The 16,667-nt window shown below is 40.4% G+C and overlaps 1 long non-coding RNA gene across 1 annotated transcript; it reads left to right on the top strand.

Moving 5' to 3' along the window:
* Positions 1–9,103: 9,103 nt before the first annotated feature.
* On the top strand, positions 9,104–16,163 carry LOC109616607. The gene is made up of 3 exons (XR_002197808.2): positions 9,104–9,182; positions 15,638–15,679; positions 15,899–16,163. It is a non-coding gene; the product is annotated as an uncharacterized LOC109616607 (long non-coding RNA).
* The last annotated feature ends 504 nt before the right edge of the window (positions 16,164–16,667 follow it).

The following is a 16,667-nucleotide window of genomic DNA, read 5'->3' as shown; positions in this document are numbered from 1 at the left end:
CGTTTTCATCCCATGTAAAAGTCTTCCACGTATTTTTGTGGTATAGCTTGAACTCAAGTTGTTTGGATAGATATGCCTCGATGAGTTACTATGCAGCGTTATCTAGAAACTGCCATCACCCATGCTGATCGCAGTCACTGTAAATGACTTGGTCCAGCAAATCCTAGTGTTTTTATCCTGTTTGTAGGTCAAGAACTTGCTCCGATGCTGTCCAACCGTTGAATTTCTCAGGCCAACCAAGCCATTTCACAAGAGTAATTTTCATTCCTTTCTGTACTTTCTCATCCAGAACTGCTTCCAGTTTTATCCTTAGCCATGATTATTTTCAGTAATTCCTTTTCACAAAAAGTCCCAACAATCACATCACCGTTGTAATCTTTTATTATATATTTGGACGCACCCTAGGAACACATTCCATTATTGTAAAATATTAATCTGCCTACCCTTTTTCATAACCCTTGGTAAACACCCCTCTCAACTTTGAGAGTGTCACAGTATCTCCAACTCGGACCTTGGAACTTTTATTTCCATTTCTCATCATTGTTGTACAATACAGGTTCTTGAGAACATGTAACATTTTCATCACAAACATCAACAGGCTTCATCTTAATGGACCGATGGTAGCTATGCTTGTAACCACGAACCAAATCTTGAATCACATCAACATAACGATGTGTGTTGGCAGCAGTGAGATACTGCCACAGTTGTGATTTAATTGTTTTATTACATCTTTCAACGATACTGGCTTTTTCATTTCCTGTAGCAAAATGTTTTATGATGTACTTGTTCATCAACAATTCAAAATGTGAATTAAAAAACTCCTTCCCCTTGTCTGTTTAGACTTTTTTAGGGAGTTCTTCTTTCTTTTAATGTATTAAAATGTACCATACCATACCATCTTCTTCCGCTTATCCGGGGCCGGGTCGCAGGGGCAGCAGTCTAAGCAGGGATGCCCTCTCCCCAGACACTTCCTCCAGCTCTTCTGGGGGGACACCGAGGCGTTCCCAGGCCAGCCGGGAGACATAGTCCCTCCAGCGTGTCCTAGGTCTTCCCCGGGGTCTCCTCCCGGTAGGACGGGACCGGAACACCTTCCCAGGAAGGCGTTCCGGAGGCATCCGAAACAGATGCCCAAGCCACCTCAGCTGACCCCTCTCGATGTGGAGGAGCAGCGGCTCTACTCTGAGCTCCTCCCGGGTGACCAAGCTTCTCACCCTATCTCTAAGGGATCGCCCGGCCACCCTGCGGAGAAAGCTCATTTCAGCCGCCTGTATCCGGGATCTTGTCCTTTCGGTCATGACCCAAAGCTCATGACCATAGGTGAGAGTAGGAACGTAGATTGACCGGTAAATCGAGAGCTTCGCCTTGCGGCTCAGCTCTTTCTTCACCACGACAGACCGATACATCAACCGCATTACTGCAGAAGCTGCACCGATCCGTCTGTCAATCTCCCGTTCCTTCCCTCACTCGTGAACAGGACCCCTAGATACTTAAACTCCTCCACTTGAGGCAGGCACTCTCCACCAACCTGAAGTGGGCAAGCCACCCTTTTCCAACTGAGGACCATGGCCTCGGATTTGGAGGTACTGATTTTCATCCCCACCGCTTCACACTCGGCTGCAAACCGTCCAAGTGCATGCTGAAGGTCCTGGCTTGAAGGGGCCAACACGACAACATCATCCGCAAAGAGCAGAGACGAAATCGTGTGGTCCCCAAACCTGACACCCTCCGGCCCCTGGCTGCGCCTAGAAATTCTGTCCATAAAAATTACGAACAGAACCGGTGACATAGGGCAGCCCTGCCGGAGTCCAACATGCACAGGGAACAAGTCTGACTTACTGCCGGCAATGCAGACCAAGCTCCTGCTTCGGTCGTACAGGGACCTGACAGCCCTTAGCAAGGGACCCAGGACCCCATATTCCCGAAGCACCCTCCACAGGATGCCGCGAGGGACACAGTCGAATGCCTTCTCCAAATCCACAAAACACATGTGGATTGGTTGGGCAAACTCCCATGAACCCTCCATCACCCTGTAGAGGGTATAGAGCTGGTCCAGTGTTCCACGGCCTGGACGAAAACCACACTGTTCCTCCTGAATCCGAGGTTTTACTATCGGCCGTATTCTCCTCTCCAGAACCCCGGGAAAGTATTAAAATGTACACTTTACCTAAATAGCACTTTTATTTCTCAGCACACAAATCTAGGTGTATTTACTTAACACATTTATCTATAACATGAATTTCGTGTTATAATTTTCCACACAATAAGCACTAAAGTCGACCAAATCCAGCTGAAATTGTAAATTGACATCATGAAAATGATATAAATGTATATAATTGAAAATTAATAGCAACAGGCCTGTGTAGCGTGTATGTACAGTATCCTGGGCCAGTAGCCAATAATTTGCCACACCATTTGTGAGGATCTCCTTGGTTTTCTCCAAGTACTCTCTTTTCAATCCCTCATTACCCATGTAAGCACCAGGGTTTGACGGATCATGGTTAAGAGGAAATGAGCATGAGAAACTTAACACAACACAGATGTGCTGACTAACTCTGAACAAAGGACAATACATAGGATGTGATGCCTGTTACTGATGGGCCCCACACAACCTGTCCATACCTCCTGCTAGGAATTGCCCATGTGTCTGACATAGGCTATATGGATAGGTCCAATTACCATATTTTGGAACATACCATACAAGGGACTTTTGTAGGATAAACCTTTCTTATTGAATGGACTGTATAATGGTTGGTTATGACCACTGGCCACTTCCTATGTGTCCTGGCATAAAAGACTGTGTTAACTCTGTAATTATTAGAGAGAGAAAAATGAAAGAAGGAAGGTTAACATCTTAGCCTCACGCTGAATAAAGATGGCTCTCTCCTGACTTCCGGTTGCATTCATTTTGTTCATGGATCAGAAATGGAGAGAATCTAACATAGTAAAGTAAATTCTCTTTGGTTTCATCGCACCAAGCTTCTACAATAAATGTATCAATTAATTCATCCCTATTCTCACTGTATGGCTCCGACTAGAGTTTGTGCAAAAAAGTCTTAGCTGCCACAAGAATTTCTGTTAGACATGCTTGAAAACCACATGCATTAAAAGTAGGGATGTCACGATATACCAGTATTGCCGATAATCGTGATATTAAAAAAAATGAAATATTGATATCATGTTAATAATACACATATGATAATATCGTATTCACTAGGCAAAACTAAATTCGTATTTTTCCAAAAGCCCCTCTTGGTTTTTCAATACCTTTTTCATGTCAATTATAGACAAACGATGCATGTGCTTAAACAAGGAGACTGGACCTATGCACTGGCGATGAAATCAACCGTTAGCCCCACTAGTGTCACGTGGGTAGATTATGGAGACGGAGGCAAATGCAGAAGTTCGAAGGGATACCCCTTTTATTAAACCAAAAAAAAACAACGAAGAACCTAAACTGAGTGCCGGGCACTACGATAATTCCAAAGGGGCAGGGGCACAGGGGCACAGGGGCACAGGGGCACAGGGGCACAGGGGCACAGGGGCACAGGGGCACAGGGGCACAGGGGCACAGGGGCACAGGGGCACAGGGGCACAGGGGCACAGGGGCACAACATATACACACACAATGACCAACAAGGACAAGGAGAAAAGGGCTGAACTAAATACACTGAGAAACGAGGAGAACAGAAACAGGTGGGGGCAAAAACACAGGTGAACTGAATATACCGTTTAACAGAAACAAGAACAGGAAAGACCATACAAGGACAAGACAAGGAAACACAGAAAACATGAAGTGGAATGGCCCCTTCAGGAAGGGACCATTACAACTAGAACCCCCACTGTTTTTGTAGCCTATTTATGTTGCATTTTTCCAAAAACTCCTCATGGACAAACGATGCATGTGATCAAACTACAAATCTGGACCTATACACTTGAGTTTGAATTAACACCTTTTCGTAGCCTATTCACTAGGAGAAAATGTTTTGTATTTTTCAAAAAATTCCTCTACGTGTTAAGCCTTGTGGATCTTTTGTTTAGCAGTTGCCTTTTCGCTATCTATTAAGTGTAATTGTTATTTTTTTACACTATTATTTTTGTATTTGTAGAGTTATGGTTACAGTTTCTCTCCACCTCCATACATTCATATTTTGAGTGTAATTCATTTGCCAAAAAAGTGAAAAGAAACCCACATTAAACAAAGTTGAAGATTAATTTGACTGATAGCATTTTTTTTACTTCACATTCTCTATAGATACCGCAATAATATTGTTACCGTGAATTATTTTGGCAACGATAATCGTGTAGAGAAAATGTCTCGACCCTAATTCAAAGCCTTGACCAGTACATTTCAGTCACGGTGTTAAAACTGTCTCCACAATGTCATCATAATGGGTCTCAAAAAATGTATCTGACGGGTCGAAACAAGAATGTCTTCTCTGGCTCGGGTGGTCCACTTCACATCCATGCTTTGTGGAGAATTGCCGAAACAACGTTTTCCTGGATCATACCCAATGTTGCTTTGATGATCTTTAAAACCTGTTGTGAAAGGCATTTGTCCATTTTGTGATAACTCTTGTGAACATTTGACAGGTATGATAGATTAACACTAGAACCGCCAAATGCCTACGCCAAATTCTAAACTGACGAACAGAAAACGTATTAGAGACGATTTCCAAGTTTTTTTACCTTGTTTTCCTACTTTTGCCAACAGCCCACGCCACTTAGCGTTGGTACCCAAATGGTACCCAGGCGCTTATCACCCCTCACTGAATGCCTGACGTCAATGAATGAATGCCCAGAAGGATGATCAGATCTTGGTTGAGTTTGAATAACTTACAAATTGCTTAATTAGGTTATTATTGAAACATAATACAAACGATAAAGGCTACTAACCACACGTTACCGTTTTTCAATAGGAGATTCAGCTTATTGTGTAGGCTAATTTATCAAATGTAAATCTACAAAATGTATTATCCTAAAAAAGTATTCACTAAACAAAATACCAAGGATATTACTTAACAGTGTAATTCAAGAAAGATATTCCAAGTTACTGTTTTTATTTTAGGAGAAAAAGAGAAACTAAATCGCACCCACATCCGATCGTCTCTCTCTGAATTTTCTCTGCGTATTTCATTTACCATTTAAAACCAAATTCTGTAATTCATTAATTTTTATACTATATTGTTTGATAATGACTCAGTAGATAAACTGATGCTCTGGCTGGATGGTGATGCTGCGGAGGAGAATGTCCATGCTAATAGGGACGATTCGAATGCTAATGACGCCAGATGGCGTTCAGTTCTGGCGGTTATAGGGGGTAAAAAAGGCCTGGTGGTTCTAGTGTTAAGAGAGTCAAGCCAATGGTACAGTTTTTCAAACTCTGGTTGGTTACATTCTTAAGCCATGTTTCGTGAAATTTGCCAGCTACTTGATAGTCACATGCAGGATGTCTGTTTTTATGCTTTGTTGAGGACTGTGTCAGCTTAAGGCGGGGCTTCAGGATTGTAAGTCAGTCGAACAGTGCACAGTCGCAGTCACACTCTAACACACCGACATTTTCCAGAAATAACTATAAATCTAACAGTCATACTCCTTTAAACAACACATCTACCGTATTGTGTGTGCCCTGCTTTGGCCTCAAAAAGAACACTTTTTGAAAGGTGCTTCATAAACTAGCATTAACGGTCATTTGATCAGTCAAACCCTGTTTAAACACCTCACCTTCGGACGATTCATAAAATGCGACTTCTGGTATCGCGGGGTTGAAAATGTATCCACCAATTCGTCCGTCTTCCAGCTTTCACTCCTGTGCCAACATATTCTGGTGTAGTTGATGAATTCGAGCTAAACACTGCATCTGTTTCTTAGGGGGTGGCATCTTCATCGTGTCATTGCCACCCAAATGTATTCTCTTGCTGTGTAGCGGTTGAGCTGTTTACCTTCACCGGTGTTTCAATCTCAATGTTGATCGCTGTGGAATCTGCCATGTTTTGTAATGTACAAGTAGGTTTACTCAGGCTAGTCTGAATGACCTACACCTGCGGTCTGTGTGGTTTATATGGCATTATTAAACATGAAAGGAATCAGCCACTGGTTATTGACCATCTGTTGTAGACACTTATAACTTATCATAACTTATCATCGATTGCATGTGGAGTTAAACATCCCTGAACCCTGGCACCCTATTGTTAAACATTGGACTTATCGTCACTTATCTTAACATCTAATGTCTGGTGAATTTAACGTGCCCAGTTCCCTGTAGCCCTATTGTTAAACATCAAAGCCCCTATAAATTACAAACCGCACACCCCCATACAATATTTCATCCCCCGGACATGCATACATCATACAGAAAGTACTACCCCGGAACATACGTCAAACCGGAAGTCTCAACTACCACACCATAAGTCCCACCCCCAAACCGGAAGTCTCGCCCACCTGTCAATCAATCATCCAAAGTGTCAGAAAGCTAAGAAATATAAAGCTGAAAGTGAGGCATTGGCTGCTCTGACAATTGAAGCCTCATTTATACTTCAATGTTAAACACGTCTGCGTAGGGTCCGTGGACACCACAAACAGCCGCATAGGCTACACGCGCCAGCTCAAAAATCTAAAAGCACTTAGCTGCACGTATGTCAACCGCAGAGCCGTGCAAATGATGACGGGCTGCATGGTGGAGGGGTTTACATAGAATAGAGATTTACTACATATTCAAAGGCCTCGTTGACCACCTTCTTCTGCGACTTCTCACTTTACTAATTTACTGTAAACAGATCAGATCTTCCAACACATTGTCATTCTGCTCCTCCTCAATTCACTTTAGAAGTTCTCTCAAACTCGTCATTCCAGAAATAGATTGTGGTTTCCGCCTCCCCCAATCTAGCTAGTTAGCTATTATATTGTTTATCAACAATACAGTTACTCCTTCTGTGAAGTTTTCCTGCACTACAAGCAAACAAATCACCATTTTGCGTGACAGTGCAACCTAGTGCAGAAAAAAGTAATGGCTGTCTACACAACAAAGCCTTGCACCCTCCGTCTCTGCACACCCACACAACATTAAAAACGCAGACCCACGGAGGTATAAACCAGGCATGAGTCATACACAACCATCACCTATCACTACATCTCCCCGGACTGGGACATGAAGAGCGCTGTGCTACAGGTGCACAGCTCTGACAAAAGGCACTTAAAGCAGCGATAGAAGAGTGCTTTCCACCATAGCACTGTTGCAACACTAGGGTTAAAAAAAAGGAGGCACCTAAGGAAACTCTATGACATGTTTGAGCAGCTCCATGAGCAGAGATGAGCAGTGGCAGCGACCCTCTCAGACAAAACCATCACTAAGCTGAGCGATGGTGGGACCCTTGAGCTCACAGATGACAACTGGCAAACTATCGACGCTCAAACTCCAGTCTCTCAAGTGCACTACTACAGCACTGTGCAGCAAGACCCCTGTGTGCATCAGTTTGGAACACCCTTGACACAGTCACGGCACCTAATACCAAACTTTGCAGAGTCCTGAAATATTTGGGAGTTCAAGTAATCAGTGGCAACCTCGCTGAGAAAGCGTATAGTCCTGGACACTTCACCTGACCCCAGTAATTGTTTAACAATTTTCAATGTTCAAAAAATGTATCTTTAATTCGTTTTTGTCATTTAACCATTATTTAATCTAATAGCTTAACAGTAACAATACTTGCCAGAATATATAGTGGTTTATGTGTTTAATGAATGATTTGAGTCACGTTAGGCTAATTACATAATGGCAGGAGCATTAAAATAACATGAACTATCCGGATATTCAAGTTTTTTTTGGGCATACTATTCAAGTGAAATCATTTCTAATGCCTATTCCTACTGGGGAGAGTGCGCTGGTACACTTTCTATGATTTACAATATTCTTAGGGAGATGTTCACTTATGTGAATATGGTATTTTACTGTTTTAAATGTAATACATTTTCAGAGTTTTAAAAAATATATATTTTCACTTGAATATTGTGGGTTACTGTGTGTAAATAAAGCTGTAAAAAGTCAGATTTTATATGTTTACCGGCTATGAGGCAACAGAAAGGAACATTTTTAAAGGGGGTTGTGACACAAGGTGTGCATTGCAGTGGTACACAAGGTGTGCATTGCAGCAGGATTTAATGAGTTGTTTTGTGGTGAAAGGCACTAGGTTTAGCTAAAATAATTTATTGACTAGCACAGCCATGGTAAAATGTCTATAAAGCACCTAATTTCTTCATGTTCCTGTTACTCTAAACCATTGAAATATTACACTGAAAATAGGTTCTGTTTTTCTCAACAGATAGATTGTCACCAGAATTCAAACAAACGCAAATAAACAACCAGGGCACTGTGATTGCTTTAAAGGTGATTTCCACTTTAGCCTGCAATGTTTACATTGAGTGTGATCTTTGCAAACATCTGTGGAATTGCTTTTAAAAGTCTACTGCTGTGTGCACATCGTTAATCTATGTTTGATTTAATCAATTCTTCCACAGAAAAACTGTAAAATAAGTAAAAGTGCAGTTCATGACCACTAACTTCGACAAAGTAAACCTACAAATAACTGATACTAACATTTTCATATGAAGTCTTTAATGAAATTGTCATTCTATATAATCAAGAATTTGCCAGGCCCTGCCTTCCAGTGTGGACTGTTGAAAAAAAGGGCAGAGTACAGGAGGTGAGCAGAGGGTTTCAGGAGCAGCAGCCGAGGACCAATCATACAACTACCCCCTTCCACCTTGGTGTTTGTGTATGAACCGAACGATGACCCCAGTAAAACAGAAAACATTCAACAGCTCTGTGAAGAAATGGAGAGGGCCTACATAGACCCCAAATAAGGACTATGGGAGGGGTGGTAATGTCTGTGGACATGTGATAGTGATAAACCAATCATTGAACAATATTGTATAATATGTATATCCTTCATACACAAAGTGAGGGAACTGAAATATGATATTATGGTAAACCAATCATTGTACAGTTGCGTAAAATGTTTACCTCCCTCATGAGGATCATGAATAAAAAACGTTATAAAAGGGCCTGGAGGGTCCGATAACAGGGCTTTTTTGCTTTTGGAGCGAAGACTCGTGAAGAGTAGATCTGACTCTTGGTTATTGAACCCTCCCAGAACCCGGCGCTGTCTGTACTAGTGACTGACTAAATAAAGGTAAGAACTTGTAAGAGCTCTGTCTCCCTCTTGGTCTCTGTGGGTGTGATTGTCAAATGCTTGATCATAATTCCTCTGCCTCTGAGCCGCAGCCATGTTTTTACTAGAGTTAGTAGTCAGTGAGATTCTGCGTACTCCATAAATAAAAACTTAGACCTAGAGACGATATCAGTTCCCCGTTCAGGTCCCTTGCAGGCAACTGAGAGAAAGGGGTAGACGCGATCGTCGGTGAGAGCGTGTGTGGTACTGGTTTGCTCCAAGGTTGGGTAAAAAATACATTAATTCCTTGAGGTATTGGTTCTGGGTTTAATAAAGTATTTTTGATAGTATATGTTAGGGTAAGATTTTTAAAAGGGTTTAATAAGGTAAGTATATATTTGATAGAATATGTTAAGGTAAAACGAAGTGGGTTGACCAGGGATTCGTTCACGAGAAGGAATACGAGAGTTGAGTCCCTGCCATAAAAAGATCTGATCTCTGACCCCTTCTGAGCAGAGAATGCACAGATGAACAGAACATCAGCATTAGTTAGATAAGATTTTTTTTTTTAAAAGGGTTTATGAGTTATAGCTGGGAATCCACACCTTGGAGAAAACCAGAAAATAGTTTAAACAGACCATAAGGGGACCTAAAGGCTATATAAAGACTCTCAGTACCTCAGGCTCGGTGAGGGAACCGGTTTTTAATAAGCAGGAGTACAAATATTGTTGAGCCGCCGGGTGGCAACATAAAAAGTTCCTCCATCGGAGGATTGATCGATAGGACCGTTCCAGACTTAGGACGCGTATCATAAGCCAGGGTGGAAGTTAACTGACCTTGCAGTGGGTCAAGTTACGCCTTACGCTACATTCCAGTGCCTAGTAAACTGAGTTCAGTGTAATCCCTCCAAAGACGTAACATTAAAATAAAAAGATCCTAGGGCAAGTGTGAAATAACCAAAATGCTTGGCGCCGTCACCTGATTAAAACTGAGGTCTGATAAATAACGGGAGGTAAGTTGATCGGGTGGTCACAGAGGTAAAGGCCGCAAAACAACCTTAGATGGTAAATGGAAATGTATTTAGAGGCAGAGCTCACATCCATACCAAAGTGATCATATTCAAAGAGCGTTCCTTCTATTGAGGCCTGTTATTTTTCAAAAGACTTTGACCACCATACAGTAGAATACCATGGTGTAATACACTCCTGTTTAATTGCTGTAAAAGTGATGATGGCCAAGCTTAGGGGAAACAAACTATAAAGGAAAATAAATGGCTACAATTGACTAAGTTTTTGTTAATAAAAGTTTTTTTTTGGAAAGGGGCATTTTGCTCAGTTGGTGGTGTAAGATTCCCCCCTGGAGTAAGACGAATATTACCCCATGGGGTTTCAAACTCTGTGGCTTTTTGTTTTTACCTCACCTGCACATTAATTCCATTTATTTCTTTTTACTTTTTCTTTCTTATATCCCATTGATGTTCAGTTAAACAAAACTAATTAGGTCAAGATTATACATTCCTGCAGTCTTTAGATAATTTCTAATAGGAATGGGTGATATCAACAAAAACCAATTACCCTGATAAAAATATATATTTTTATCAAGGTACTTCTTAATGTTAATTACACTAATTTAGTTAGCAGAATGTCTAAACTGCATTGGAATATGGCACAATTGTACCCTGCCTTTTTTAACACAAATGTATTGTGATATATATTGATATATATACTGGATTGCGATAATTGTGTCCACTTATCGCAATCCAGATTTTTGTTGATATTGCCCAGCCATAATTTCTAATGCGGTATTCATTCTTTTTTTTAACCTTGTTGGGGACAACATTTCTGGAGGACCTCCTTGTAGACAGAGAAAACTTGAGGTAGACTGGTTGCTTGTTAAATTTGGCAAATTTTTTGGACATTCCATGATGTCAAAAGGTCTCCTTTGATTTTTTGGGGTATGACTCACCAGGTCACATTTGAAGGAGCCCGTGAAGACTAGTTACCCAGTTAAATTACTGCCCTTGGGTTTAGACAAGTTTGTCAGTGAAGTTTTTGGGGTAGCACATTCTGCGAACACAGATTAAGCCTAGTCTTGGACTAAAAAACAGCTACCTTTATTTCCTGCCCATTTTCAATAGCATTCAGGACAAAACAAAGCACCCTTTTGCCTTAGCCACACAGTACACACCAGAAACAATATTTTTTTGGCATGCTTAATTGTCATAGTAAGCAGCTGGAGAGGTAAATGAATTACGCAGCAGAGAAATCATTGCCAGACACTTCCACCCGGATTCGCTGTGCACAATTAAAACACTTTACAGAAAGGTTTATTGGAAAACCTGTTATCTCTACTAATTACAACAAATGCAAAAATTGCTCTTTTGCATTAAGTTTGCCCGGTAGAATCAGATCTTGTTGGTAAACACCACGTTCTGGAAATTAAAGCCACGTTTATCCCAGTTATAACATGTCTAACAACAATAACATAAAAAAATGTTTTCAGTAGAAATACATTTTTCCAATGATAATTTGTTTTTGACAAGGAAATTCAGTGATTTACAGCTTTTCCCAGCAGATTACATACAGGCAACTAGACAGTGAACACTGACAAGGTGTATATGACGAGTAGGCTACCATTGCAGTTATCCCACTACAGTCATCAAAAATACTAATATTAATACATGTTTACGAGTAGAAATAACTTTCTCTTAGTTTTAATTATTTCAATTTTGAAAGTTAATTCATGCTTTTGCAACTTTACAGAACAACTGGTCATTAGTTATAATGAGGACATCACTGTTTGTTCAACTAAATGTTCAGTAATCAAAATTACAGCTATGATATTATGAGCATGAAAAGTAAGTAAATTAAGCTTGACACAACACATAGACTTAGGGCAAGTGATGTCCATTACTGATGAGCCCTGCACATCCTGTCCATACAACCTGTATAGATCTAGGAATTCCAAGACATTGTGTTTGTTTGTGTGTGTGCATGTGACTATCATAAAACTACCCATTGACACTACAGACCATAGGAGAGAAGGAACATCTCTTTCCCATTACAGATAGGGCCCTACACAAAACTGGAGAAAAAAAATTAGGAGAACATGTAAGACCTATGAACAATCAACATCTTAGACTCATTCAAATACAGAAAGCTCTCCTCTGATTTTCTGGTTTTATGACTTTGTTTAAAAGTGGACAGAATCTAACAGGAAGATGGAAAACTGTTTGCAATTTATCAAGTAAAAACTCTTCAGATGTTGGCATAACAGCTAATTATTGAAGATTTTATCGTATGCACAGGAACAAGTACAGAAACTAAAACGGACCAACACAAGCAACAGGAGCCCCCAGCTGCTATTAGTGGTTTCTTCTGGGCCCAAGGCCTAATCTTCCACATACAGATGGAGACTAGGAGCCTTGCTCAGCTGACATTCCATTCATTACAATGTGCCTGGATACAGAGAAGGAAAAGACATTGACCATGGAAGACAGCTATTGTCATCCATAGTGCATTAGGTAAACCAAATAACAGGAATTCTGAAGGGCTAATCAAAGTACTGAAATAATTTTCCACACTGTGTAGGGTTTGGTTATATAATTATAGACCGCCTCAGTTTAAAGACCATGAGTAACCAGATTATCAGATCCGGAACAAGATGACCTAGAAATGTAAATGTAAGTTAAGACACGTAATACTTATGTTGACACTGAATAATGTGTGCTTTAGTTCAATAATAGAAATACCACAGCTATTTCTATTATTGAACTAAACTCTGTGGTTGAGAAGCAAAAAGACATAACAGAGGCCACTTATATCCTTATATAATGAGATATCCAAAACAAAATCTTCCCTGTAGTGATGGAAAGTGCTTACTAGACTGAGTAGTGACACGTATTCAAATTCTAAATAGGCCATTCTAATATAGTGAGAAACCTTAGTTGTTCTATCTGGAATAACTAAGGTCATCTTTCTATCTGGGTAGACCACTGCACCTTTTTCTTTCCTTTCCAAAAAAGTCAAAAAGGTAGGTTTTAAGTGAGAAAGAAAAAGGTGAAGTGGACTCTTAATTTTTTACGGAGCTGTAATAGTGTTGTACAATTAAGGTGAAGTAAAGCAAAGTATGGAATGTTTTTTATATAGGAATGTTTCTTATATAGAAAACATGGGAAGAAATAGTTTTGAAAGAGCTATAATAATTACAGTATGGTAGTAGGATGGTATCATGTAGGAAGGACACAGAATGTTGATATAAGGATATTTTGGACGTGATGGTCATGGCATGAATATGAGTCGGAAGCCGAGATATGGGTAAATGTTTAAGAGATGTATTTTAAAAGGTACTCAATAGGTTTATTACAATAAACAGAACAAAATATCAAATGAAAAGGCATGCAAGCCAAACTGTGTTGTAGACACTATGCAGGTCAGAGACTAGTGTACAAACATCAATAACCGACAATGGACCAGTACTGACAACAAACCTAAATACAAAACACTAACAAACATAATTACAAATAGCTGAACAAAGAACATCGAGATCTATTGGCTTGAGAGATGGTGACAGATGTAAAATATGAGTGTTGAAACAGAGGGAATAGGGTGTGCTAGGTTTGTGCTCTTCAGGAATCTGGGAGGAGTGAAGTGAAGGTGCAGATGATGGAATTGTGACAATGGAAGATAGAGTATCTTGTGGAATACAAGGATGATGGTGGAGTCACAACAGAAGAAAGAAAATGTTGGGCCAAAAAAAAAGGAAAAGAAGGGTCTGGACACAATGAAAGTAGAAATAAACACTCAAAGCCATTTAAACAAGAAACCAGGGGCCATATTCAAAAAACATTTTAGCTGGCTGATAGGGAAGGGGTCTCTGTCAGTGAATTCATCATAGCAATACTGTAGGATTGAAGAAAGATGTGTCATGTTGCCGTATTGACATAAAGATATTAAAATAACAAGAAAAGGAACCAGGGAAGCCTAGTTCAGCTGGCCCTCGATTAGAAGGGATGAATGTTGTTGCCCTGACTGGATTCCCGTGAACCTGGGTCTCCGTGGAGAGACTGTGTCTTTACCATTACACTACGAAGCTATGTATACACATGCTGGGGGTCTGTATAGTGTCTCGACATTAGATAATTTTGTCACACATTAACATCCCACCAAGTTTGAATATTTAGCTAGACACCACTACGCTTTTGCCACTGGCCGTTTTAACAACTTATTAGCCAGTAATAGGCTTACTAGTAGGCCTATCTACCAACTTACTGCTTTGAATAAGAATTCAGCAATTTCTAGCTAGACTGAAGATGAACTTTACACTGCCAAAGCTATTTCATTTCAACACTTTTTTTCATTTGTGAATGACGTTGATACAATAAATATCAATATAGGTGACAATAACTGACTTTTTTCGTCAAGTAAAAAGATGAGAGGATCATGGGAACCCCTCCTCTTTTACTGCCCAAGGGCCTGTGATATAGCCTACATTACCCCAAAAAGCATGCACGGATGCGTACTTCGAAAATACAACAATCAGTTTTATTTTAGGCTTACTATAAAGTAGCTACTGAAGGTTATATCCAGTAACGTTTTTGTCTATCCTGAACAAATCCTAATGCATCATTTGTTTTGTGCTATTTCATTTCATAGCACAATAACGTTTGTTTTTCTTTCATTCGTGAAAAAATCCACCAGAAATAGTCGGAATTTAACCAGAAACAATTACATTTTAGGCTTACTATAATGTAGCTTCTGTAGTTGGTGGCCAGTTTTTGTCTATCCTTAACAAATCCTAATACATAATTTGCTTTGACTGCAGAGAGGCTTGAACACAGGTCCCCTGCCTGAGAGTCCACATCTCTAACCACTACATTATTTAACAAAGGGTAGTCAGTCACTCATTCGCTCTTCTTGGCTAGCTCCGCTTATGCGGGCTGGCAAAAATGTAAGCTAAAATTCACTGATTGAACATTAAACCAAGAAAGATATACTGACTTTTACACCGGGAAACAGTGTTGAAAGAAGCTGAAAAAACTAAAACAAGATTACAAGAAAATCCAAGACCACAATAACAGAAGCGGCTCTGACCGTTGGGCCAGCAAGTGGTTTGACGGTCTGGATGCATTGCTGGGTCACAGGCCGGCCTTCTCTGGCGCTGTGGCAACAAATGATTCGGCTACTGCGTTGTTGAAAGTCGCGGTGGAAGACACAGAACAGATAACCAGTCAGTTGAATGTAAATCACAATCTTTCACATGCATGTTAAATGTTATAATGCTATGTTTTGGAGTCATGAAATTTGATTTCGAAATTAGTCAGGCTATTGTTTAGTCATGCTATCTGAAAACCTCTACAGGTAGGCCTACATGCTAATGCTAACCGCTAGCCTAAATGCTAAGGTGAACCGCTAATGGTGTAGAATAGTGGTGTTTCATGACAACCTAATGTTTATTTTTTTAACTTGTTTTTTCAGATGAAACGGACGGGGACACTGAACCGCAGGCTGCAGAGATTAGTGGGTTTTCCCCAGCGACCACCACCAGCAGCCTTTTACTGAACTTATATTTACAGTTTATTAAAATTAATTGTCATCTAGTTACCCTTAAAAAAATATGAAATACCATAATTTTTTGGGGAAATTGCTCCTCCGTTGTTATCCTATGGAAAAAGGCTAGATGTGCATACCTGCCTAGTGTAATTCATATCATATTGTGTTTGTTATTTTTCCTCTTAGGGCAGAGGAAAAGAGACTCAGACTTCCTTGACACGCTGAGGGACATGGACGATGCTAACCCGGGCCGTCCTACAGCAAGGACAGGAGCAGCGGGAACAGTATATGCAGCTGTTACTTGAGAGCCAGGCCACAGAAAGAGTGATGAGGATGCGAGAGAAGGCATTCCTCGAGTCTGAGGCGGAGGAAACCAGGCGGATCCAGAGAGAGTTTCAAGGCGGGTTCCTGTCTGTTTTTGGCCAGCTTGTCGAGACGCTGAGCCAACGAAACAGCCCCAGTGCCCCACCACTGGACTAGAGTGCCCCTAACCCCTCTAGTTGTTATTTGTATTATTTATTGTAGATAAATAAATAGTTGTGAAACCAAATACGTGTGTATGGTGGCTGTTTGAATATGTGAAAACAAGAATGCCCACACATTGTCTTGCTTAGTAATTTAATATTTAAGAAACAGAAACCAAAAAATAGGTGTATACAGACAAAAAAAATCTATTACGCAGCACACAGTTAATAATTGATTATTTAAACCATTTACTTGACATTAGAAATGGAAATCAGAAGTTTTTGAAATAAATATGTTTTTGTAACTGACATCTTCAGCTCTCTAAGCCAGTGTCTCCCAAAACCCTTTTCAGTTACTGTAACCCCAAAATGTTTTTGCACTGCTTTCAATACCCCCTCATGTTAATTTCACTAGTAAGCCTATGGTGTCATGAGTGTTATGAAGTACCCCCTGTGGAGAGGCCAAGTACCCCCAGGGGTCCTAGTACCCC

Source organism: Esox lucius, chromosome 2, assembly GCF_011004845.1.
Source record: "Esox lucius isolate fEsoLuc1 chromosome 2, fEsoLuc1.pri, whole genome shotgun sequence".
Lineage (NCBI taxonomy): Eukaryota > Metazoa > Chordata > Actinopteri > Esociformes > Esocidae > Esox > Esox lucius.
The sequence above is the reverse complement of the archived record's forward strand: the minus strand, read 5'-3'. Positions and strand labels throughout refer to the sequence as shown.